Genomic DNA, 24558 nt, shown 5'->3' on the forward strand with positions numbered 1-24558 from the left:
CAATGATAGGAGAGGCCATGTGAGGATATGACAGAGCCAAGTGACTTGGTGTATAGGGAGAAAAGGAGAGGGCCTAGAACTGAGCCCTGGGGGACACCAGTGGTGAGAGCACGTGGTGCGGAGACAGCTTCTCGCCACGCCACTTGGTAGGAGCGACCGGTCAGGTAGGACGCAATCCAGGAGTGAGCCGCGCCGGAGATGCCCAGCTCGGAGAGGGTGGAGAGGAGGATCTGATGGTTCACAGTATCAAAGGCAGCAGACAGGTCTAGAAGGACAAGAGCAGAGGAGAGAGAGTTAGCTTTAGCAGTGCGGAGAGCCTCCGTGACACAGAGAAGAGCAGTCTCAGTTGAATGACCAGTCCTGAAACCTGACTGGTTTGGATCAAGAAGGTCATTCTGAGAGAGATAGCAAGAGAGTTGGCTAAAGACGGCACGCTCAATAGTTTTGGAAAGAAAAGAAAGAAGGGATACTGGTCTGTAGTTGTTGACATCAGTGGGATCGAGTGTTGGTTTTTTGAGAAGGGGAGCAACTCTCGCTCTCTTGAAGACGGAAGGGACATGGCCAGCGGTCAAGGATGAGTTGATCAGCGAGGTGAGGTAGGGGAGAAGGTCACCGGAGATGGTCTGGAGAAGAGAGGAGGGGATGGGGTCAAGCGGGCAGGTTGTTGGGCGGCCTGCAGTCACAAGTCGTAGGATTTTATCTGGAGAGAGAGGGGAGAAAGAAGTCAAAGCATAGGGTAGGGCAGTGTGAGTAGGACCAGCAGTGTCATTAGACTTAACAAACGAGGATCGAATGTCGTCAACCTTCTTTTCAAAGTGGTTGACGAAGTCATCCACAGAGAGAGAGGAGGGGGGCGGGGGGGGAGGATTCAGGAGGGAGGAAAATGTGGCAAAGAGCTTCCTAGGGTTAGAGGCAGATGCTTGGAATTTAGAGTGGTAGAAAGTGGCCTTAGCAGCAGAAACAGATGAAGAAAATGTAGAGAGGAGGGAGTGAAAAGATGCCAGGTCGGCAGGGAGTTTAGTTTTCTTCCATTTCCGCTCCGCTGCCCGGAGCTCTGTTCTGTGAGCTCGCAATGAGTCATTAAGCCACGGAGCTGGAGGGGAGGACCGAGCCGGCCGGGAGGATAGGGGACACAGAGAGTCAAAGGATGCAGAAAGGGAGGAGAGGAGGGTTGAGGAGGCAGAATCAGGAGATTGGAGGGAGAAGGATTGAGCAGAGGGAAGAGATGATAGGATGGAAGAGGAGAGAGTAGTGGGAGAGAGAGAGCGAAGGTTGCGGCGGCGCATTACCATCTGTGAAGGGGCAGAGTGAGTAGTGTGGGAGGAGAGCGAGAGAGAAAAGGAAACAAAGTAGTGGTCGGAGACATGGAGGGGAGTTGCAGTGAGATTAGTAGAAGAGCAGCATCTAGTAAAGATGAGGTCAAGCGTATTGCCTGCCTTGTGAGTAGGGGGGGACGGTGAGAGGGTGAGGTCAAAAGAGGAGAGAAGTGGAAAGAAGGAGGGAGAGAGAAATGAGTCAAATGTGGACATAGGGAGGTTGAAATCCCCCAAAACTGTGAGGGGTGAGCCATCCTCAGGAAAGGAACTTATCAAGGCGTCAAGCTCATTGATGAACTCTCCAAGGGAACCTGGAGGGCGATAGATGACAAGGATATTAAGCTTAAATGGGCTAGTGACTGTGACAGCATGGAATTCAAATGAGGAGATAGACAGATGGGTTAGGGGAAAAATTGAGAATGTCCACTTGGGAGAGATGAGGATTCCTGTGCCACCACCCCTCTGACCAGATGCTCTCGGGGTATGCGAGAACACATGGTCAGACGAGGAGAGAGCAGTAGGAGTAGCAGTGTTTTCAGTGGTAATCCATGTTTCCGTCAGCGCCAGGAAGTCGAGGGACTGGAGATTAGCATAGGCTGGGATGAAGTCAGCTTTGTTGGCAGCAGAACGGCAGTTCCAGAGGCTGCCTGAGACCTGGAACTCCAGGTGTGGGGTGCGTGCAGGGACCACCAGGTTAGAGAGGCAGCAGCCACGCGGTGTGGGGCGTTTGTGTAGCCTGTGCAGAGAGGAGAGAACAGGGATAGGCAGAGGCATAGTTGACAGGCTGTAGCAAATGGCTACAATAATGCAGAGGAGATCGGAATGAAATGAACTAAACATCTGGGAGAGTAAGGGTTATGGTATGGGCAGGCATAAGCTATGGAGAAGGAACAAAATTGCATTTTATCAATGGAAAATGTAATGCACAGAGATACCATGACAATATCCTGAGGCCCATTGTCCTGCCGACATCACGTCATGTTTCAGCATGATAATGCAGGGCCCAATGTCACAAGGATCTGTACACAATTCCTGGAGGCTGAAAATGTCCCAGTTCTTCCTTGTCCTGCATACTCACCAGACATGTCACCCATTGAGCATGTTTGGGAGGGCTGGATCGACGTGTACCACAGCTTGTTCCAGTTCCCGTCAATATACAGCAACTTCGCACAGCCACTGAAGAGGAATGAGACAACATTCCACAGGCTCCCGAGTGGCTCAGCGGTCTAAAGCACTGCATCTCAGTGCTTGAGATGCAGTGCCTTAGATTCCAGGCTATCACAACCGGCCGTGATTGGGAGTCCCATAGGCCGGCGCACAATTGGCCCAGCGTCGTCCGGGTTTGGCCGGTGTAGGCCGTCATTGTAAATAAGAATTTGTTCTTAACGGACTTGCCTAGTTAAATAAAGGTAAAAAAAAAAGAAAAAGAAAAACAATCAACAGCTCCATCAACTCTATGCAAAGTAGAAGTGTCCCGGATTAGGAAGCGGCATATACCCAGTTCTCATGTAATGGGGTAGGGCCCAGTGGTGCCAATTTAGCAATTTTGTTGCTAGATTTAGCAACTTTTCAGACTACCCAGGCAACTTTTTTTTTCAAACAGCACCTAGCAACAAATGTAACTACTTTTAAAAACTTATTTGGAACTTTTTGCAACTTTTGAAAAGTGACTCAAACGCTAAAATGCACACATTTTCTCTCTAAATGACACAAAAACAATTTTCTCTGTCACACACTCAGCTCGTGCACAGGCAGCAGCAGGCCAGCCAAGCAGCACAACAACCTGGAGAGATCTGGAGAGAGATGCCTAGCGCACATATCATTATTTGAGTTAAGTTGCTTGTTCAATAAGATAGCATATATACCTTGTTATTAGCTTGTACCTATAATTGTTGATCAGTCAGGTAGCATGTTAACTAACTACCAATACACTGCTTGAAACTATAATTGTTCAGAATGTGTAGGTTTACTAGTTAATAAGAAAATCAAATATAATTGTTCAATAATGTGTAATGTGTAATTGTTCAATAATTCAATGTGCTATGTTTAAAAATAAAAATATCTGATCATACAAAATGTTGTGTGTTTATATTACTTTTACAAATACAAATATGTGATAATAAACAAACAAATCTAAACTAACAAATGTGAAATCATATTTGTCGATGAGACGCCAGTCAATTTGAGTAACGTTATTGTGTATTCTACGTAATGTCGTCATTTTACGTTATTACGTAATGTCTTCATCACGCGCACAATTCTTCTCAATAAAGAAAGCTCTGTTGTCAAGAAGATAACCTTTGTGTCCGTTTCTATTTATTACTAGAGGTATGTAATAGCACGTTTAAACTTTCTAATGTTGAAAGAACATGTCATAACATGCTAGTTAACACATCCGTTAAGGTATTATCACGTTTGGTAAAGGTTTGATGTGTTATTTTTGTGTCAAACCGAGTGAGTGAAAGAACGTGATAAAAACGATTTTACAAGTCACATAGCTAGAGATTTTGGGTTTGTCTGAGTGAATGTACATAATTTTCTCATGTTAGTTTAATAAATAATCAATTTATTTGAGATGTCTGAGTTCGTTTAGCATATTATTGTTTTTGTGTAAAATTCCCAAGCTGGTAAAATGGCGGCGTCCTCTCGGTCAGCGTCAACGGACTTCAGTGAGGACAGTGCGGGTGCATCAGAGAGACAATTTCACGGTCGCACTACTGTTTTACATTTTAGTCATTTAGCAGACGCTCTTATCCAGAGCGACTTACAGTTAGTGAGTGTATACATTTTTTTTTCATACCCCCTGTGGGAATCAAACCCACAACCCTGACTTTGCAAACACCATGCTCTATCAACTGAGCTACATCCCTGCCGGCCATTCCCTCCCCTACCCTGGACGACGCTGGGCCAATTGCGCGCCGCCCCATGGGTCTCCCGGTTTTGAAGCTGAATGTAATGATTATCGGTTTTCTACATGTGTACTAATATTCAGATACATTCTGTTGTTTCTGTCTTTATCAATACATGTTGCTATGATGTGAACAGGAAATACAATTGGTTTTTGATTGAAGTAAAACAGTGAAGGCAAGGTTATTCAGGAAAATAGCACACAGTGCTGTCTAAAACAAACTGTAACCCTGTACTAAATGGTTTTTGAGTCATTTATGCATTTATCTACTATAGGTTAGGTATTAGCTCAAAAGTATTGTGGAGCTCCTGCACCTTAATATAAACAGTACCGGCACCCAAAATGAGTATTGGCACTGAATTAGATAATTGAACAAGAAAAAAGTGAAAATATTTTTAGAGAATAAAGAAAGTGCCAGAACTGTCAACACTAACTTTAGTGTCTGTGCTCTCTATATTACTACTGGCCGATTCAGTCTGAGGCCGGTAACATCGACAGTGAGGACAAACCCAGCCTGCCTCTCTCCTTCCACACTGAGTCCAAACCTACAGTCACTGGGTCCTGATTGTGACAGTGGAGCCCAGTTTGCATTGCAATATCCAGAGATGGCATCAGTGAAGCTGGAAGACTGCAGTCAAACACTGGAGCTGAATGTCAACATTAAAGATGAAGAAGAGGAGGAGAAGATTGGGAAATCTGTTTCTCAGGGTAAGAGCAGGTTCTATCTAACTAATTTTGTTGGACATGATTTGGAAAGGCACACACCAGTCTTTATACAGTGCATTTGGAAAGTATTCAGACCCCTGGACTTTTTTGATATTTTGTTTCGTTTCAGCCTTATTGTAAAATAGATTAAATTGTTTTTTTCCCTCATCAATCTACTCACAATACCCCACAATGATAAAGCAAAAACTGTTTTTTGTTCAATTGTTGCAAAAACAACATCTGAACGGTCACATTTCCAAAATGTCTTTCTACTCTGCGAGTGTCTAAACCATGATCCCCTTGATCATAGGACTGTTTCAGCCTAGTTAAGATGTTTGCTGCCTTTGAGGTGGGAAGTTCTTCATACTGAGCTTTAAGACCAAATCATTCCTTGTTTACTTCTACTGAGTTATCCAAAAAAGATTCCCTCTCCAATTCTCTGATTTTGCTGTCCATCTCTCTCCTGTTCTGATTTATTTTATGTGAAACTGGTAAAACGTATAATTTGCCCCCAAATATGTGCTTTGAAAGCCTCCCATCTGGTACTCGCTGACGTTTGGTCAGTGTTCAATGTCAAATAAACATCTATATGCACTCCAACGTAATGTAAGAAGTCTGGGTCCTGTAACCATCTGGGATGCAAACGCCATCTAGAGGATCCTTTTACTAGTTTTGTATCCCTATAGAATAATCACACAAGGGAATGGTCATTCAAAACAATAGTATCATATCCATTTCCTGCTATATTGGGAAGCAAGAAACTAAAAAGTAGTCTACATGAGAATATGATTTAAATGTTGACGAGTAACATGAATACTCCCTTTTACTCGGGTTCTGAGTCCTCCAAGGTTAATTTTTATTCATTTTAGAAACACTTAAAATAAGGGCTGTGTTTTGTGTAGGCTTACCCTGGCGTGACTTTTAGCAACATATTCGGCTCTATTTCCACTCAGATTATAAAACACAAATTATCATCAATGTAGACATCATGCAAAACAACAAATCACTGCAATCTCCTGCACGTCATCTCTAGCTGACACCTTTGCTAACAGGTATTGTGTCAATTAAAAACTTGCACAAGACAGTTCACAGAATTGACCATTTAAATAAATGTAGCCTATTTATTCATTACTAAATTTAGCTAACATTAGATAGTTAACCCAGAGATCCTTACCTTTGACTCGATTCAGCAATTTCGTCCAGATTATAATAGCATTTGTAGTTCTTTATGATAGCCACAATAGCAGCTAATTACCATTTCATTTTTATAGGGGTAAATACAGGCAAATATTTTGATAAAAGTCACCTTGTCCTAGAGAGATTTACACAGTTATAAAATCAATAAAAAAAGTAGAATGGGGGATTGCAGTGGGGGATGCACAAACCTTCTGTAAGATCTGATGAAGGAGAAGATGGTGGACATGGACAAAGGAGAAAAGTGGAATATGTTTTGAGTGAATATGGAATGGAAGATCACACAGAACTTTTAGAAGAGCTACAGGAGGAAAGTGAACGTGACGAGAGTGAGGATGAATTAACTGTGGTGGCAGGTGCAATGATGACCGCTGAGAAGGAGCTGAGTTTAGAGGGAAGCAGTGTGGTGAGGGAGGTTATCGTCTAGTGTATAAAGAGGGATACGTCCTCCAGTAGCTTCAGAGATGGAACCTGGTGAGACTGAGGATGAATTACCTGCGGTGAGGAACTCCGAGTTCGGGCCTCGTTCCAAGGATGATAAGGATGATTCTGGCCCAGTGGGAGTGAGATTTGTAGTGAGTGGTATCGGTGGAGAAAGTTCTGTGTGTTAGTTGTGGGGGTGCTAACGGGCTGGAGATCTGAGGTGTCAAGTGAGAGAAAGGCAGATTGAGGTTGCCAGGGTTACAGTAGTACAGAAAGTGTTGTATGCCGAAGCAGTGAAGAGAGTTGTAGAGGAAGATGGGTACATGGTGACGATTCCTTTGAGTAGGCAGAGACCAAGAGAGAGTGATGGGAAGAATATGTGCTTCAGTAAGGTGGGCTTTTTAGCATTTATAGCAATGGTTGTCAATTGTACTGCAGAAATGGGTCGAAAGTCCCAGAAAATAGAGGCTGTGGTGGCAGCGGCAGAGAAGTACTTGGGATCGCGACGATTTACTGCAGAACAGCTGCAGGGGGTGTTGAGTTGTAGTTGTCTGGCGTAGGACTAGATGGTGTTAAATAGTGGAATGGGGTGGTGGGTTTTTGTCGTGGAAGTTCATCACGAAGGGACTCAAAGTCAAACTTAAATGAATAATTGTTTTTTATCAGCATGCTGGAGAGGTTCCAACAAACTTAAAAGCACCATAGTACACGTCGGTTGGGAGCTCTGCCGGGGAAGTCCCGTTAGTTGTCCTATATTCTGCTTACAGAGAAGTTATATTTGCATGGTTTATCTTATTAATTATTAATTCATCATTAACATTTGGTTCCTGCATCTGACCGACCAATAGCTCACAAGGCTTCTTCTCTCCAAGCTGAGACCTTGAAACTGAGATATCCCTTTTGGTTCCCAGAACAATGTTCTGGGCGTACTGCCAATTGGTCTGAGGAGGTCAGTCACCTGCACAAACCTTTTCCCTCACATTTTTAGAGCGGGCAAATGTTGTACGTCAATCAAGTGATCTGGATACACTTATTTTGAAGGTGGATTTTTTTGTATTTACAGCCACAGTTATTAATTGTACTGCACAAGAAGTCCAAGAAGCTAGACATCATATCTGCAGATGAGAAGTTTTTGGGCCTCCAAGACTTCACGGCAGAAGCCCTGCGAGGACTACTGTAGCCAGAAAATGTTCCGCCCTCACAGGATCCTTCTGAGCCTGTGAAGGGACCTGATTAGAACAGAAAAGCAGGCTGATTTAGTTCAAATAAAGTTTCATTATTGATAGCTTGTATGATTTTTTTTAGAAATACTGTATACACTGAACAACCATATAAACGCAACATGTCAAGTGTTGGTCCCATGTTTCATGAGGTGAATTAAAAGATCCCAGAAATGTTCCAGACACAAACTTATTTCTAAAATGTTGTGCATAAATTTGTTTACATCCCAGTTAGTGAGCATTTCTCCTTTGCCAAGATAACCCATCCACCTGACAGGTGTGGCATATCAAGAAGCTCATTAAATAGCATGATCATCATTACACAGATGCACCTTGTGCTGGGGACAAGAGTAGCTGAGTAGGTGATTGGCAGCATCTAATGGGGATCCTTAACAAATACAAAAATGCCACTCTAAAATGTGCAGTTTTTTCACACAACACAATGCCACAGATGTCTCAAGTTTTGAGGGAGCATGCAATTGGCCTGCTGACTGCAGGAATGTTCACCAGAGCTGTTGCCAGAGAATGTTAGGTTAATTTCTCTACCATTAGCTGCCTCCAATGTTGTTTTAGAGAATTGTGCAGTATGCCCAACCAGCCTCACAACTGCTGACCACCGTGTACGGCGTTGTGTGGGCGTGCGGTTTGCTGATGTCAATGTTGTGAACAGAGTGCCCCATGATGGTATCGGGGTTATGGTATGGGATGCCATAAGCTACAGACAACTAACACAATTGCATTTTATCGATGGCAGTTTGAATGCACAGAGATGCCATGACAAGATCCTGAGGCCCATTGTCCTGCCATTCATCCACCTCCATCACCTCGTGTTTCAGCATGATAATGCACGGCCCCATGTCGCAAGGATCTGCACACAATTGAACATGCTGAAAATGTCCCAATTCTTCCATGGCCTGTATACTCACGAGACATGTCACCCTTTGAGCATGTTTGGGATGGTTTGGATCGACGTCTACCACAGCTTCTTCCAGTTCCCACCAATATCCAGGAATTTCGCACAGCCATTGAAGAGGAGTGGGACAACATTCTACAGGCCACAATCAACAGCCTGATTAACTTTATGCAAAGGAGAAGTGTCCCGGAGGAGGCAGCGGCAGCTACCCACTTCTCCAGTGCTTCATTTGTAAATTGGGCGGTGCCGGAACCAAAAGTGAGCCCGAGAGGGGGGTGACCTGGGGGGCTCTGAGGTACCAGAACGGATAAAAACAAACAACCTTTATAACAAAGCATTGCATGCATTATCATGGCTTTCGCGTACAGGCATAGAGCAGTGGTGTGGAGCCGCTTGCAGAAGTTACACATTTTTTGTAGCCTAGAGTCCGGGAAAAATGTGTTCTTTTTATAAATGGATTTCATGCAATTCTACATCATTTTAGATGACTGGAGACTTTCACATAATCTTTTTTAATACCTCACAAATGACCAAAATGACAGGCTACTTTGACACTGAGAATCTGAGATCAATAAAAACGACCTTGTCTTGAATCCATCAATAGCCGAGGCCCCTAAGTGTGCAGAGAAACACATTGTACAATATGAGGAGGAAGATATAGTCCTAAAAAAGCTTTCCGGTTTCACTGACTCACCCAATGATGAGCAGCTCACTCACCGGCCAAAAGCTTATCTCTCTCTTGCTTTACTTTTTTAAACAATGCTGTTCGCTCAATAGGCCTATTTGGAAGTTGTTAACTTAGTAACATACAGACATTAGTATTTTATTTTCAGCAGGATCCATTTGCTTTACAACCTGTGTTTTCCAGCGATTGTATTATAAATATTTGCGAAAGGCCTGTTTTGGCTGCATGCTGTTAACTGACAGATTTGCCACACGTTAGGCATGCCTTGTTTTTTTAGGGGGCATGACAATTACAGAGGAATCTAAATGTAATTTCTCTGATTGCTTTTATTAGGATTTATACATTGCAAACAGTGGAAAATATTTTTCATGCCACAAGAGGTAGGCTACCTGATCCTGGCAAATGGGTTCCGGAACGAACGACTACAAAACTGAGAGGTACCGGAGGATCCTGCTCAAATTAAGCACTGCCCTTCTCATATAATGGGATAGGGCCATCCCAAGGATCCCTGAACGTACCAAATTTTTTTTATAACTAAACCAAGATAGACCACAGCTGGTCGTTTCCAATGGGAACAGATGAGTCATAGTGGGCAGAGCCAAGCACGAGCTAGCGAGATCCAATTGGCGTGTTCTAGCAAACATCTGCATATTTCTGTTAGGGATTGCCTCCTCTGTGAAGCGCTCGTGTGCAATAACTCAATTCGCCGTTGCGTTCCTTCTAAATAACGTGATTTAAAAAAATATTTGCAACAGGTAAGTCCACAAAACTTAGTCCACTCTGTGCATAACATATTTTAGTTTTTGGAACAGAACTGTATTAAGATCAGATGTTTCATCGATTAGAACATTTGCATAATGTCGGCCAAAATCCATCTCCTTCCATCTTCTCCCACTGCCGGCCAGTGGGCTTCCTCTCACTACCATATTTGGTAGTGAGTGGAAACGCCAAGCGGATGCTTCACAATTATACATCCAGTGAAATATCTGTCTCATTGTTCTATCTGTGGCTGCACTGTGGTAGTGGGGGAACAGGAAGTTCCAGGCAGGCACGCACCATTCCTCAGTATAAAGAAAGCTAATTCTTAGTTTATATAATGATTTTCCGAGCTAATTCCATCCAACAGTTGCCAACCATTATTGAGTGTCACTCCTCGCCACATATAGGATCACCCTATATGGTATCGTGTTGCACCCTAGTCAGGATATTCCATCACATACTCCTTCTAAGATTAGCACCAGTGGCCCCCCAGCTATCTTGGCCCGCATACCTTCTGGCACCCACCAGTGACAGAAATAAATACATGGAATGTATGTCATCCTCCAAATCCTTATGCAGCTCTCAATATTCCAAACATTAACTAACACTTTATAAAATATGTAATATCAGTATGTAATAGCACGTTTAATCGTTCTAATATCGAAAGAACATGTCATACAATGCTAGGTAACAAATCCGTTAAGGTATTATCACGTTTGGTGTGTTATTTTTATGTCAAACTGAGTAAACCTGGTAACTATTTTACAAGTCACATAGCTAGATACTTTGGGTTTGTCTGAATGGATGTACATAATTTCCTCAAGGTGATTTCATAAAGAATCAAATTATTTTAGATTTCCGAGTTTGTTTAGCATTTTTGGTTTTGTGTCAAATTAACGAGCTGGTAAAATGGCGCCACCCACTCGGTCAGCATCAACGGATTTCAGTGCAGCAGAGAGACTATTTCACGGTTGCACTACTGTTTTGAAGCTGAATGTAATGATTATCAGTTTTCTACGTGTACTAATATTCAGACACATTCAGTTGTTTCTGTATTTATCGATAAATGTTACTATTGTGTGAACGGAAAATACAATTGGTTTTTGATTGAAGTAATACAGTGAAGACAAGGTTATTCAGGACAATAGTACATAGTGCTGCCTAAAACAAACAGTGACCTTGTACTAAATGGCTTTTGTCATTTATGCATTTACAGTACCAGTCAAAAGTTTGGACACACCTACTCATTCAAGGGTTTTTCTTAATTTTTTACTATTTTCTACATTGTAGAATAATAGTGAAGACATCTAAAGTATGAAATAACACATATGGAGTCATGTAGTAACCATAAAGGTGTTAAACAAATCAAATATATTTTAGATTTTAGATTCTTCAAAGTAGCCATCCTTTGCCATGATGACAGCTTTGTAGAATCTTTGTAATCTACAATGTAGAAAATAGTAAAAATAAAGAATTTGGGAAAATCTGCTATAGATTAAGTTCCGGCACCTCAAATATCTAGCGCTTGAGCTCCTGTTCCTCTTATAGAATGTTAGCTCAACAGTATTGTGGAGCTCCTGCACCTAAATATAAACAGTACCGGCACCCAAAATGAGTACTGGCACCTGTTTCAGTCCAAGTCAAGCACTGAATTAGATAATATAACAAGAAGAAATATAATATATTTTTAGAGAATAAAGAAAGTGCAAGAACTGTCAAGACACTAACTTTTTGTGTCTGTTTCTCAATTTTACTACAGGACGACTAGAATTAAATCTGATGCCGGTAACATCAATAGTGAGGACAAACCCAGCCAGCCTCTCTCCTTCCACACTGAGTCCAAACCTACAGTCATTGGGTCCTGATTATGACAGTGGAGCCCAGTTTGCACCGCAGGATCCAGAGATGGCATCAGTGAAGCTGGAAGACTGCAGTCAAACACTGGAGCTGAACGTCATCATTAAAGATGAAGAAGAGGAAGAGGAGGAGAAGATTGGGAAATCTGTTTCTCATGGTAAGAGCAGGTTCTATCTATCTAAGTTTGTGTTATTCATTCCAACTTCTCACTGTGCATGAAAAGTTGCAGTAGAACTGTTTCATGATGAACTATTTCAATGAGAAGGTAGATATTATTTCATGCTACTGACACTTACATGGTTTGACACCAGTATTGCCAGCATTTGTTTTATTCACTGGGCTATCTGGAGTGATCAGAGAGTAGACTAAAGAAGTGAAGTAGACAAACTGCCAATGTTTTAAAGTTCTATTAAAAGAGTCAGTGTAGTTACTAACCCTTGTGATAGTGAGTGGAGGATGATATGGCTTCTACATCTGCATTGCTTGCTCTTTGGGGTTTTAGGCTGGGTTGCTATAAAGGCACTTTGTGACAAGTTCTGATGTAAAAAGGGCTTCATAAAATACATTTGATTGACATGTATATCACACCAACTGACTGGTTCTTCTGATGTTGTTCACACAGGAGACCATGTTGAAACATTCTCTACATCCAGAGAGCAACAGCAGGAAGATCACAGAGCTAAGAGGTCTCACCACTGCCCACATTGTGAGGCGAGTTTCTCAATTCTATCAAAGTTAAAAATACACTTACAAAAACACACAGGAGAGAATCTGTATTCCTGTACTGACTGTGGGAAGAATTTCACTACATCAAAGACTCTGACGGTTCATCAGAGAGTGCACACAGGAGAGAAGTCTTACTCCTGCTCTGACTGTGTAAAGCGCTTCAAAACATCAACTGAGCTAAAAGTTCATCAGAGAACACACACAGGAGGGAAGCCTTACTCCTGCTCTGACTGTGGGGCAAGTTTCTCTCATCAGAGCACCTTTAAACAACATAAACGTATACATACAGGAGAAAAGCCTTACTCCTGCTCTGACTGTGGGGCAAGTTTCTCTCAACCTGGTACCTTAAAACAACATGAACGTATACACACAGGAGAAAAGCCTTACTCCTGCTCTGACTGTGGGGCAAGTTTCTCTCAACCTGGTACCTTAAAACAACATGAACGTATACACACAGGAGAGAAGCCTTACTTCTGCTGTGACTGTGGGGCAAGTTTCTCTCAACTGGGCCACTTTAAAATACATGAACGTATACATACAGGAGAGAAGCCTTACTCCTGCTCTGACTGTGTAAAGTGCTTCACAACATCAACTGATCTAAAAATTCATCAGAGAACACACACAGGAGAGAAGCCTTACTCCTGCTCTGATTGTGTAAAATGCTTCACAACATCAACTGAGCTAAAACTTCATCAGAAAACACACACAGGAGAGAAGCCTTACTCCTGCTCTGACTGTGGGAAGAGTTTCTCTCGACTGAGCAGCTTAAAAAAACATGAACGTATACACACAGGAAAGAAGCCTTACTCCTGCTCTGAATGTGGGGCAAGTTTCTCTCAACTGGGCACCTTAAAACAACATGAACCTATACATACAGGACAAAAGCCTTACTCCTGCTCTGACTGTGTAAAATGCTTCACAAGATCAGCTGAGTTAAAAATTCATCAGAGAACACACACAGGAGAGAAGCCTTACTCCTGCTCTGATTGTGGGAAGAGTTTCTCTCGACTGGGCAACTTAAAAACACATGAACGTATACACACAGGAGAGAAGCCTTACTGCTGCTCTGAATGTGGGACAAGTTTCTCTCAACTCAGCACCTTAAAACAACATGAACGTATACACACAGGAGAGAAGCCTTACTGCTGCTCTGAATGTGGGACAAGTTTCTCTCAACTCGGCTCCTTAAAACAACATGAATGTATACACACAGGAGAGAAGATTGGGCAATTTAAAAAGACACCAACGCATACATAAGAAGTGGTAGTGGATTGGATCAAATGAAGAAAGCATAGAACACTATTGTAATCCTATTGTTTCTCACTGTTACAGAACTGTGCAGAGGAAAGGGAGCGTTATAGAATGTTAGCATCTCTTTACTTTACTGATTAGTGTTGCACCTGGTGAGTTTTGCTGTGCTTAGATAGCTTCTACTGTATAGATATTGAGATGACCTTGGATTTGCCCTTAGGGTTGAATATCCTCTTTGAGGCGTCTCACAATGGAGTCTGATGGTTGACTGGGTGGTACTGCTTCCCTCTGCAGTTTTCTGTGGGAATGAGCTATTAGACACAACATACACTGAGTGTACAAAACATTAAGGACACCTGCTCTTTCCATGACATAGACTGACCAGGTGAACCCAGGTGAAAGCTATGATCCTTAATGATGTAGTTGTGGTGTATTTATTATGGATCACCATTAGCTTTCAGCAGAAAACAAGAAACTGCAGTTGCAGTGGGCTAAGGAATGAAAACACTGGACACTGGAGAATTTGAAAAACATTGCCTGGTCTGATGAATCCCGGTTCCTGCTGTTTCACGCTGATGGGAGGACTAGGGTATGGAGAAAACCACGTACAGTGGGGGAAAAAAGTATTTAGTCAGCCACCAATTGTGCAAGTTCTCCCACTTAAAAAGATGAGAGAGGCCTGTAAATTTCATCATAGGTACATGTCAACTATGACAGACAAATTGAGAATTATGGTGGAAAATAAGTATTTGGTCACCTACAAACAAGCAGGATTTCTGGCTCTCACAGACCTGTAACTTCTTCTTTAAGAGGCTCCTCTGTCCTCCACTCGTTACCTGTATTAATGGCACCTGTTTGAACTTGTTATCAGTATAAAAGACACCTGTCCACAACCTCAAACAGTCACACTCCAAACTCCACTATGGCCAAGACCTAAGAGCTGTCAAAGGACACCAGAAACAAAATTGTAGACCTGCACCAGGCTGGGAAGACTGAATCTGCAATAGGTAAGCAGCTTGGTTTGAAGAAATCAACTGTGGGAGCAATTATTAGGAAATGGAAGACATACAAGACCACTGATAATCTCCCTTGATCTGGGGCTCCACGCAAGATCTCACCACGTGGGGTCAAAATGATCACAAGAACGGTGAGCAAAATTCCCAGAACCATACGGGTGGGACCTAGTGAATGACCTGCAGAGAGCTGGGACCAAAGTAACAAAGCCTACCATCAGTAACACACTACGCCGCCAGGGACTCAAATCCTGCAGTGCAAGACGTGTCCCCCAGCTTAAGCCAGTACATGTCCAGGCCCGTCTGAAGTTTGCTAGAGTGCATTTGGATGATCCAGAAGAGGATTGGGAGAATGTCATATGGTCAGATGAAACCAAAATAGAACTTTTTTGGTAAAAACTCAACTCGTCGTGTTTGGAGGACAAAGACTGCTGAATTGCATCCAAAGAACACCATACCTACTCTGAAGCAAGGGGGTGGAAACATCATGCTTTGGGGCTGTTTTTCTGCAAAGGGACCAGGACGACTGATCCGTGTAAAGGAAAGAATGAATGGGGCCATGTATCGTGAGATTTTGAGTGAAAACCTCCTTCCATCAGCAAGGGCATTGAAGATGAAACGTGGCTGGGTCTTTCAGCATGACAATGATCCCAAACACACTGCCCGGGCAACGAAGGAGTGGCTTCGTAAGAAGCATTTCAAGGTCCTGGAGTGGCCTAGCCAGTCTCCAGATCTCAACCCAATAGAACATCTTTGGAGGGAGTTGAAAGTCTGTGTTGCCCAGCGACAGCCCCAAAACATCACTGCTCTAGAGGAGATCTGCATGGAGGAATGGGCCAAAATACCAGCAACAGTGTGTGAAAACCTTGTGAAGACTTACAGAAAACGTTTGACCTGTGTCATTGCCAACAAAGGGTATATAACAAAGGATTGAGAAACTTTTGTTATTGACCAAATACTTATTTTCCACCATAATTTGCAAATAAATTCATTAAAAATCCTACAATGTGATTTTCTGGAGAAAAAAATTATAATTTTGTCTGTCATAGTTGACGTTTACCTATGATGAAAATTACAGGCCTCTCTCATCTTTTTAAGTGGGAGAACTTGCACAATTTGGTGGCTGACTAAATACTTTTTTCCCCACTGTACATGCATCCATGCCGTGTGTCAGCATTGCAGGCTGGTGGTGGTGGTGGTGTGGGGTGTGTTTTCATGGCACACATTGGGCCACTTGATGAAGGTGGAGCAACGTTTGAATGCCACAGGATATCTAAACATCATTGCCAATCAGGTGCATCCCTTCATGGCAGCAGTGTATCCATCTGCAAACATATTTTTTTCAGCAGGATTATGCCCCATGCAACAAGGCTTGTCCAGGAATGGTTCCAAGAACATGCCACTGTAGTGACCAAAAGAACATGATAGTACAATGGTATTTATTTCATGGTACTACCATGTCAGGAACACACCATGGTAGTTGCACCAGTACCATGGTATTTTCCTGACATGGTAGTACCATGGTATTCTTTAGAAACATAGAGAGAAGATACGGACAGATCTGTCATAACAGCCTGGAAGTAAAGCCAGATTGAATTTACAATATAGGGGGGTTGGCAACTAGGTTTGGCCTCCAGTCAATGTGTTGCTGAGCTTGTAGCTAGTCTGCGGGCCAGAACATAATTAGCCTATTAACAAATAGCCTATAGCTGCCCAATTCATAGTCCTACACAGTGAAGCTACACTACACATTTAACACGTGGTTAGTGGGCTAATCAATTCAATGACCATAACATAATAATGTCCCTCTGATTACAGTGGTAAAATCACCAATGTCTATATTAATAGTCCTACCTGTTCTATTCAAATATATTTATCATATTTCTCCAGTATCAAACCAGTGTGTCTTGTTTGCAACGAAACTGTCACTGTTTGGGAAGAGTTCAATCTGAGATGTTATTATGAATCTAAGCATGGTACTTTCAGAAGTAGATTCAGAAGTCTGACGCAGAAAGGAAGGTAGGCCTAAGGAGTGAACACCCTATGTGTTTTACAGTGTCCATTTTTTATTATGTGCATATTTTATTATTATTGAACCTTTATTTAACTAGGCGGTTCATATCGAATTACACAAATCCACAAGGAGTCAGTAGAAACCATATTTGTTTAAGCAAGTCAGCCATATCAGCTATGTTTTTTTAAGGCAGTAAATGAGGCTGAATAAACTTTTTCGCTGCCAGACTAAGCTCCGGTGGCTGATAGCCAGGTGTAGCAGTGGTAAGGATTCACTCCATGGTGTTGAAAGGAAAGCTCAAACTTTATGCTGGGCTAACAATAATTATGTTACAAATGGTTTAAGCGTTACGATATTGTCACTAATCTGTATTTAGACAGTCTGCTACTTCAGGTCTAAATAGGGGTATAATCTATACCTTGTGACAATGTAGGACTACTGAAACCATTGTAAGACAGACTTTTTGTTAGCCTTTAAAGCGTCAGCATGTTTCCCAGCCGAAACAGTTCGGGAGAGTTTGTGCATATATTATGACTTTTTGTTTTCGTTTTGGACTTTTGGTAAGGTTTTTTTCAGCTGTTCTGGCACACAACATTTTTTCCTCGAGTCAAGCCGAAGTCTGTAGCCGAAGGGGAAGGGGGTTATTGGTCAACAGTAGGTATTCTTCATTAATGTCTTTGTTAAAGTATTTCTCAGTTAAAAATCTGCATGAAAATGACTCGTCTCTCATTTAATGACAAACATCTTTGTTAAATGTAAAATTGCACGACTAAGATCTCCTCTGCAAAAACATCAACATTAAAGATGGATTTCTTGAGTTTTCTGACTATTTTGAGGAAGTGGCTATAGACCCTTTTCCAGTACATGACACACTGACGTCACAAACAGATGCGTGCGACTCTTGGCGGCAGTAGTCTAGATTTACATTTTTATTACTTCTAAACAAAATAATTTTTTGGGTTCTCATACACTTACAATTATGTTTTGATTCTTGCTTGAACAGTCGCTATGATTATATTTGGTTGTGTGTGATCTTTGCAAAATACCTTCGATGCAGCAGTTGTTAGCTAGAATGCTAACGATGATTGATATAGGCTATAGCAAAAGCTAGCCAAAGAGCCATTTTACTGGTTGAAGTGTTTTTTAAGTATAATGCAGTTGATTTGTGATGATGCCACAAACATTATATTAAGCAGGGCATTCATACGAGCCTTAAAATCCAATTATAATCCAAAGTAGTGTGAAATGCACTCATAAGCAACATGTAAATAGAGCCTTTTTTTTTGCTGGCGTTCTATAAGAACTCCCCCTTGTTCTGCCACCAACTCGCGCCCATCCCCCTCTTGCAGTCTCAAAATGGACAAACCGTACTACTGACGTTTTTTCTCGTTTTTCAAGCAAAGGTCTTTAAGGGAATATGCGAGCACAGTGTCTGCAACACCACTAAGCAAGGGGCACCACCAAGCAAGCGGCACCATGAAGACCAAGGAGCTCTCCAAACAGGTCAGCGACAAAGTTGTGGAAAAGTACAGATCAGTGTTGGGTTCTAAAAAAATATCAGAAACTTTGAAAATTCCACGGAGCACCATTAAATCCATTATTAAAAAATGCAAAGAATATGGCACCACAACAAACCTGTCAAGAGAGGGCCACCCACCAAAACTCACGGACCAGGCAAGGAGGGCATTAATCAGAGAGGCTGAATAGTTATGCACGCTCAAGTTCAGTTTTTTTTTCTTATTTCTTGTTTGTTTCACAAAAACATATTTTTTGCATCTTCAAAGTGGTAGGCATGTCGTGCAAATCAATTGATACAAACCCCCCAAAAATCAATTTTAATTCCAGGTTGTGAGGTAATAAAATAGGAAAAATGCCAAGGGGGGTGAATACTTTCACACGCCACTGAATGTAAGATTACTTGGTTTGTATTCAGGGGACTAGGTATGTTTTAGTAGTGGTTTGTTTGCAGCAATTCAACCATGAAGTTCTGATTCACGCAGTCTCCTCTGAACAGTTGATGTTGAGATGTCTCTGTTACTTGAACTCTGTGAAGCATATATTGGGGCTGCAATTTCTGAGGCTGGTAACTCTAATGAACTTATCCTCTGCAGCAGAGGTAACTCTGGGTCTTACTTTCCTGTGGCGGTCCTCATGAGGGCCAGTTTCATCATAGCACTTGATGGTTTTTGCGACTGCACTTGAAGAAACTTTAATAGAACTTCACATTTTCCGGATTGACTGACCTTCATGTCTTAAAGTAATGGACTGTCGTTTCTCTTTGATTATTTGAGCTGTTCTTGCCATAATATGGACTTGGTCTTTTACCAAAGAGGACTATCTTCTGTATACCACTCCTACCTTGTCACAACACAATTGATTGGCTCAAACACATAAAAAGGAAAGAAATTCCACAAATTAACTTTTAACAAGGCACACCTGTTAATTGAAATTCAATATTGTGCAAAGCTGTCATCAAGGCAAATGGTGGCTACTTTGTACAATCTCAAATATTAAATATATTTTGATTTGTTTAACACTTTTTTGATTACTACATGATTCCATGTGTTATTTCATAGTTTTGATGTCTTCACTGTTCTACAATATAGAAAATTGTAAAAAAAAAAAAAAAAAAAAACTTGAATGAGTAGGTGTCCAAACATTTGACTCGTACTGTATATATATATAAAAGCATTATCAATATTTCAAATAAATTATCAACACAGTAATAAATGGCTAGAAAATCTCATTCATAATCAAATATAAATCTAGAGGTATAAATACATTGTTCCTTTTGATAGTGGTAAATTGTAATTATCAATATTATTAACATAACATAATATTAAATAATTTCACCTTTCCAAATGATTGCCTACAACAGAATTTACATCCACTTGAGAAATAATAAAACAGTAGATAAACTGACTGAATATCTGAAGGATATTTTTGTACTTTTAAGGAAGGTGAGTATTGGCAAAGTGTGACACTTTCTGAAAATTGTCTTTTCTTGAACACCTTCCAGAATCATCCCATTGTCTTAACCCCTAACATGATACCATTCTAAACACTATGAACTAAAAAATAAATAAATATTAAAACACAGGATCAAAGACTCTTCTTAAAACACTAATTGTTCTGAGATCATTGAAATAGTCCAGGTAATCCATTTTCTCTCATTGCCAAGGTCAACCTGGGGGCCAACATCCATTAATCTGAAGTTAAACCTGCCTCTGGCCAGGTTTAATTTAAGCCTTCACTTAGATCCAGTGGCGAACCGTGACTATAGGACCAAGGCCTTCAGAGGGACCAAAAATCTAACAATACGTTGAATCAAAAAAGTATATCATGAAAAGAACAGAAAACATAGCATCACTTAATACGCCAGACATTATATATTCTGAAGTCGGGCCATTCTAGTTCTAGTGAATGAGGAGCAATGCTTTTTGATGACATTATGAATGAATCAAACAGGTCGCGCTTCGGGCTGCCGCGCACACAGACAGAACCCGCATGGGACACAACATGACACATAGAATTTTGAAGATGGCGCCGACAGATATGGCAGCTCTGCTTCTAGCTCCTAAGCAACTTTGCAGTATTTCTTACATTATTTGGCCAGTATTTTTTTTGTGTTATTACATTACAGCCGGAAATAACTTTTGGATATCAGAGCGGCAGGAACTCACCTGCCATCACTAGCCGGCTTCCACCCGGTTACGCAACCCTGCAGCTTAGAGGCTACTGCCCTACATATATAGACTTGGAATCAATGGCCACTTTAATAATGAAACATTAGTCACTTTAATAATGTTTACATATTTTTGCTTTACTCATCTCATATGTATATACTGTATTCTATTCTACTGTATTTTAGTTTATGCCACACCGACGTTGCTCATCCTAATATTTATATATTTCTTCAATCCATTCTTTTACTTTTAGATTTGAGTGTATTCTGTGTATTGTTGTGAATTGTTAGATACTACTGCACTGTTGGCGCTAGAAACACAAGCATTTCGCTACACCCGCAATAGCATCTGCTAAATATGTATATGTGACCAATACAATTTGATTTGATTTGAACATAATGCACTGTTTTCACATCTTATGGTAGCCAGCACCACTATCATACTATCACCAATAGAGACAACAACAGTGTCACATCAAATGTGAAAGGCTTGTGGTGCTGAAAGGACAGCAACCGTAATACCTGTGCACTCCATGGCGCTGAAGGAGAGACAGTTTTGATCAAACACAGAGACAGGGCTGATAGCCAGGAGACAGCAGTCTCACACAGCATCAAATAATGTTAGAGAATAAGCAGCCCATTCACTCCAGTAGGCCCCATGAAGTCAGAACAATACAATAGCACAACCATTTCATTTCCAAAATGAAATTAACAAACCAGCTATTACTTCCCATTGCAAATATATTTTATCACGTTCATCACACTAACTGGTGATACAAAGTTTAAATGCAACAATGTTTTACAGTCATTGTAAGTGAGGACCTGGTGGACCTATTGGGAAACCACACAATCATTTGGCCTTTTTTGGGGCTTGGGCTCATTAAATGTTGTTAATGTAGGGCTCATAAAATGCATTTAATATATGTCTGATCAGGCTCAGGTAGCATCAGGTTTGTGTTTTCATGCTGATCAAAGCTCTAATCAAATCCAGACATTTATAAGCGTTAAAATGATTTTGAATGACACTTCTGGTTTTGGCGGAAAATACCGGGTTACCCGGGAGAAGAGTGATTTATTCTCGGGATGGAACATTTGTAAAACACCGGGGAAATATTAAACCCTATTGGCATACCAGTTGATTCACAAGACACCAACTAAGTAACTTACATATACGGTATTATTAATAAAGACAGGCTGTTTTTATTGTTCATATTATTTGCGTTGATGATGTATTGAAGTGAAGTGGTTCAACATTCAAATGTAGTTGGATGGACCACACAGGACTGCTTGGAAAACCCGACGGTCGGTGGAACACTTGCGCCACCAAGTGGACAATTGCTTCAGTTCCCTTGTGGCATCAACGCTACCAGAGATATGTGATATAAGATCAAATGTTATGTCAATATTATTATCTCTAAATTGATTCCCCCACCCGTATTTCATATATTATTATTCCGATTTAGCTGTTAATCTGGATTTAATTTATAAACACTTTCTGTCATTTCCGATTGGAGGTCAGATGACCACGTGACTTCCGATCCTACCAATTTGTTACTTTGTAACAGTCAAAAGTGGTTATTCCCAACGTTGATCAACTCCCAATCTATGACACGATTTTCTTTAAATCATTATCTTTGATATTTGGCGGACAGTTTACAGAGCTACGTTTTGTGTAAACGTCATCGAATATGACGTGCCCGAGAACGGCACCTTCCTCCCGAAAGCATTGCGGTATCGCTTCTCGGCCTTTTGGCTAAGATCAAGTGTAGTATCTGTTCTTATCAGTTTAATATCTGATACGTCCCCTATCTGGGGACCATATATTAAATTGATTTTTGGAACAGGGAGATGGAATAGGGGCTTGCTCCGTCCACTCCACGCATCGACCTGGTATTGCAGTACCTCCAGGAACGGTGCACCCCCTGTCATTGTAAAGATAAATCAGGCAAAGACAACAGAATTGCTTTGTTATATTCCATTAGGATCACGATGTATTTTATATTTTCACGTTTGACAATCTTCATCTCAATGTCAATGATGGCTAGAAAGTGATGGTGAAGTCAGTCACTGTTATATTGACTATGATAGCTGATGTGAATGGTGCGTTAATCATCTAATCAAATCAATGTTTATTCGTCACATGCACAGGATACAGGGTGTAAATGGTACAGTGATAATGCTTTAAAGATAATGCTTTAAAAAAATCTTGGCAGAGATTGGGAGTTTATCAACGTTGGGAATAACCACTTTTGACTGTTACAAAGTAACACATTTGTAGGTTCGTAAGTCACGTGGTCATCTGCCCTCCAATCGGAAATGACAGAAAGCGTTTATAAATTAAATCCAGATTAACAGCTAAATCGGAATAATAATATATGAAATACGGGTGGGGGAATCAATTTGGAGATAATAATATTGACATAACATTTGATCTTATATCAAATATCTCTGGTAGCGTTGATGCCACAAGGGAACTGAGCAATTGTCCACTTGGTGGCGCAAGTGTTCCACTGACCGTCGCATTTGAATGTTGAACCACTTGACTTCAATACATCATCAACGCAAATAATATGAACAATAAAAATAGCCTGTTTTTATTTTACATGTCTGTAGAGCCTTGTACGATAAGACCACGGTGAAGAGGCCTTCATAAAGTTGCCGTCCTAAATTACTAGAGGCCAAACTTCAAAGATGTCCATGGCACTGGACTGCAGTAAGAGCTAGGCCTACAGTGCGGCCTACGGAGCGGTCCTGGTGTATGACCCTGGCTGCCTAAATGTTTCCTCCACATAATAAACTGTACAAACATGGCACTTTAGAGGGTTACTTTTACAATTAGCCTTACTGAGTCACTACAACAAACTTCCTATCATGGACATGAAATGCCATTAGGCCTAATGAAGATACTGTATATGTAAGTTACTTAGTTGGTATCTTGTGAATCAACTGGTATGCGCATCAGGGTTTAATATTTCCCCGGTGTTTTACAAATGTTCCATCCCGAGAATAAATCACTCTTCTCCCGGGTAACCCGGTATTTTCCGCCAAAACCGGAAGTGTCATTCAAAAGCATTATAATGCTTATAAATGTCTGGATTTGATTAGAGCTTTGATCAGCATGAAAATACAAACCTGATGCTACCTGAGCCTGATCAGACATATATTAAATACATTTTATAATACATTTTACAAATCCAAATCCCAGATGAAGAATAAGACACTATTTCAAAGCATAGTACATGTAATGTTAGCCAAGTACAATGTAATTACTAGTTGTTACACAGGATTTAGCTATTTAAAAAGAAGTGTATCTTTGGGAGTACTTGTAATTAATCTGTACAGTGCATTACCCATCCTGACAACCTGCCCCTCAATTTAAAGCTTGTGGAAGTGACATCCAAGTGGGAGAATAAATACACTAGTACACCACAGAGTATCTGTATAAGAAAATCATTCAGAGCACACTGTGCTGCCAATCACAGTGTAAGGTGCGACATTTTGCGGGTGTGGAGAGCTCGTTAGAGGATAGAGGAAGCTTGCCTTGAAGCGCTGGGCATCGTATTATGACCTGCATTATCTGAATTAGGCCCACAGAATTATACCTACAGAGGAGCGGCTTCTATGGAGGAACTTTGAATGTCTTTGAACTTCAGAGTTGGTTTAACGTTGGAACAGAGCAGATAATAGCTAGCTAACAACCTTGTTTGTGCCGTGCAGCACTATAATTAAAAACAGGTCGTACCTTTTTGTCGTTAATAAATCCAATGTGAAACGTGGTGACTATAGTATCCTTAACTAGCATTGAAAAAGTTCATCCATTCTTCTCAAATTAAACATATCTCCCTAATTTCTGAATCATGCTTGTAACGTTGTCAGTAGGATACAGTAA

At 41.1% G+C, this 24558-nt stretch overlaps 1 non-coding gene across 1 annotated transcript; it reads left to right on the plus strand.

The window, feature by feature from the left end:
- The first annotated feature begins 22402 nt into the window (after positions 1–22402).
- Positions 22403–22593, plus strand: LOC123485544. Its single transcript, XR_006659045.1, has one exon. It is a non-coding gene; the product is annotated as a U2 spliceosomal RNA (small nuclear RNA).
- Positions 22594–24558: the final 1965 nt, after the last annotated feature.

This window comes from Coregonus clupeaformis, unplaced genomic scaffold (assembly GCF_020615455.1).
Source record: "Coregonus clupeaformis isolate EN_2021a unplaced genomic scaffold, ASM2061545v1 scaf0722, whole genome shotgun sequence".
NCBI classification, from domain to species: Eukaryota; Metazoa; Chordata; class Actinopteri; order Salmoniformes; family Salmonidae; genus Coregonus; species Coregonus clupeaformis.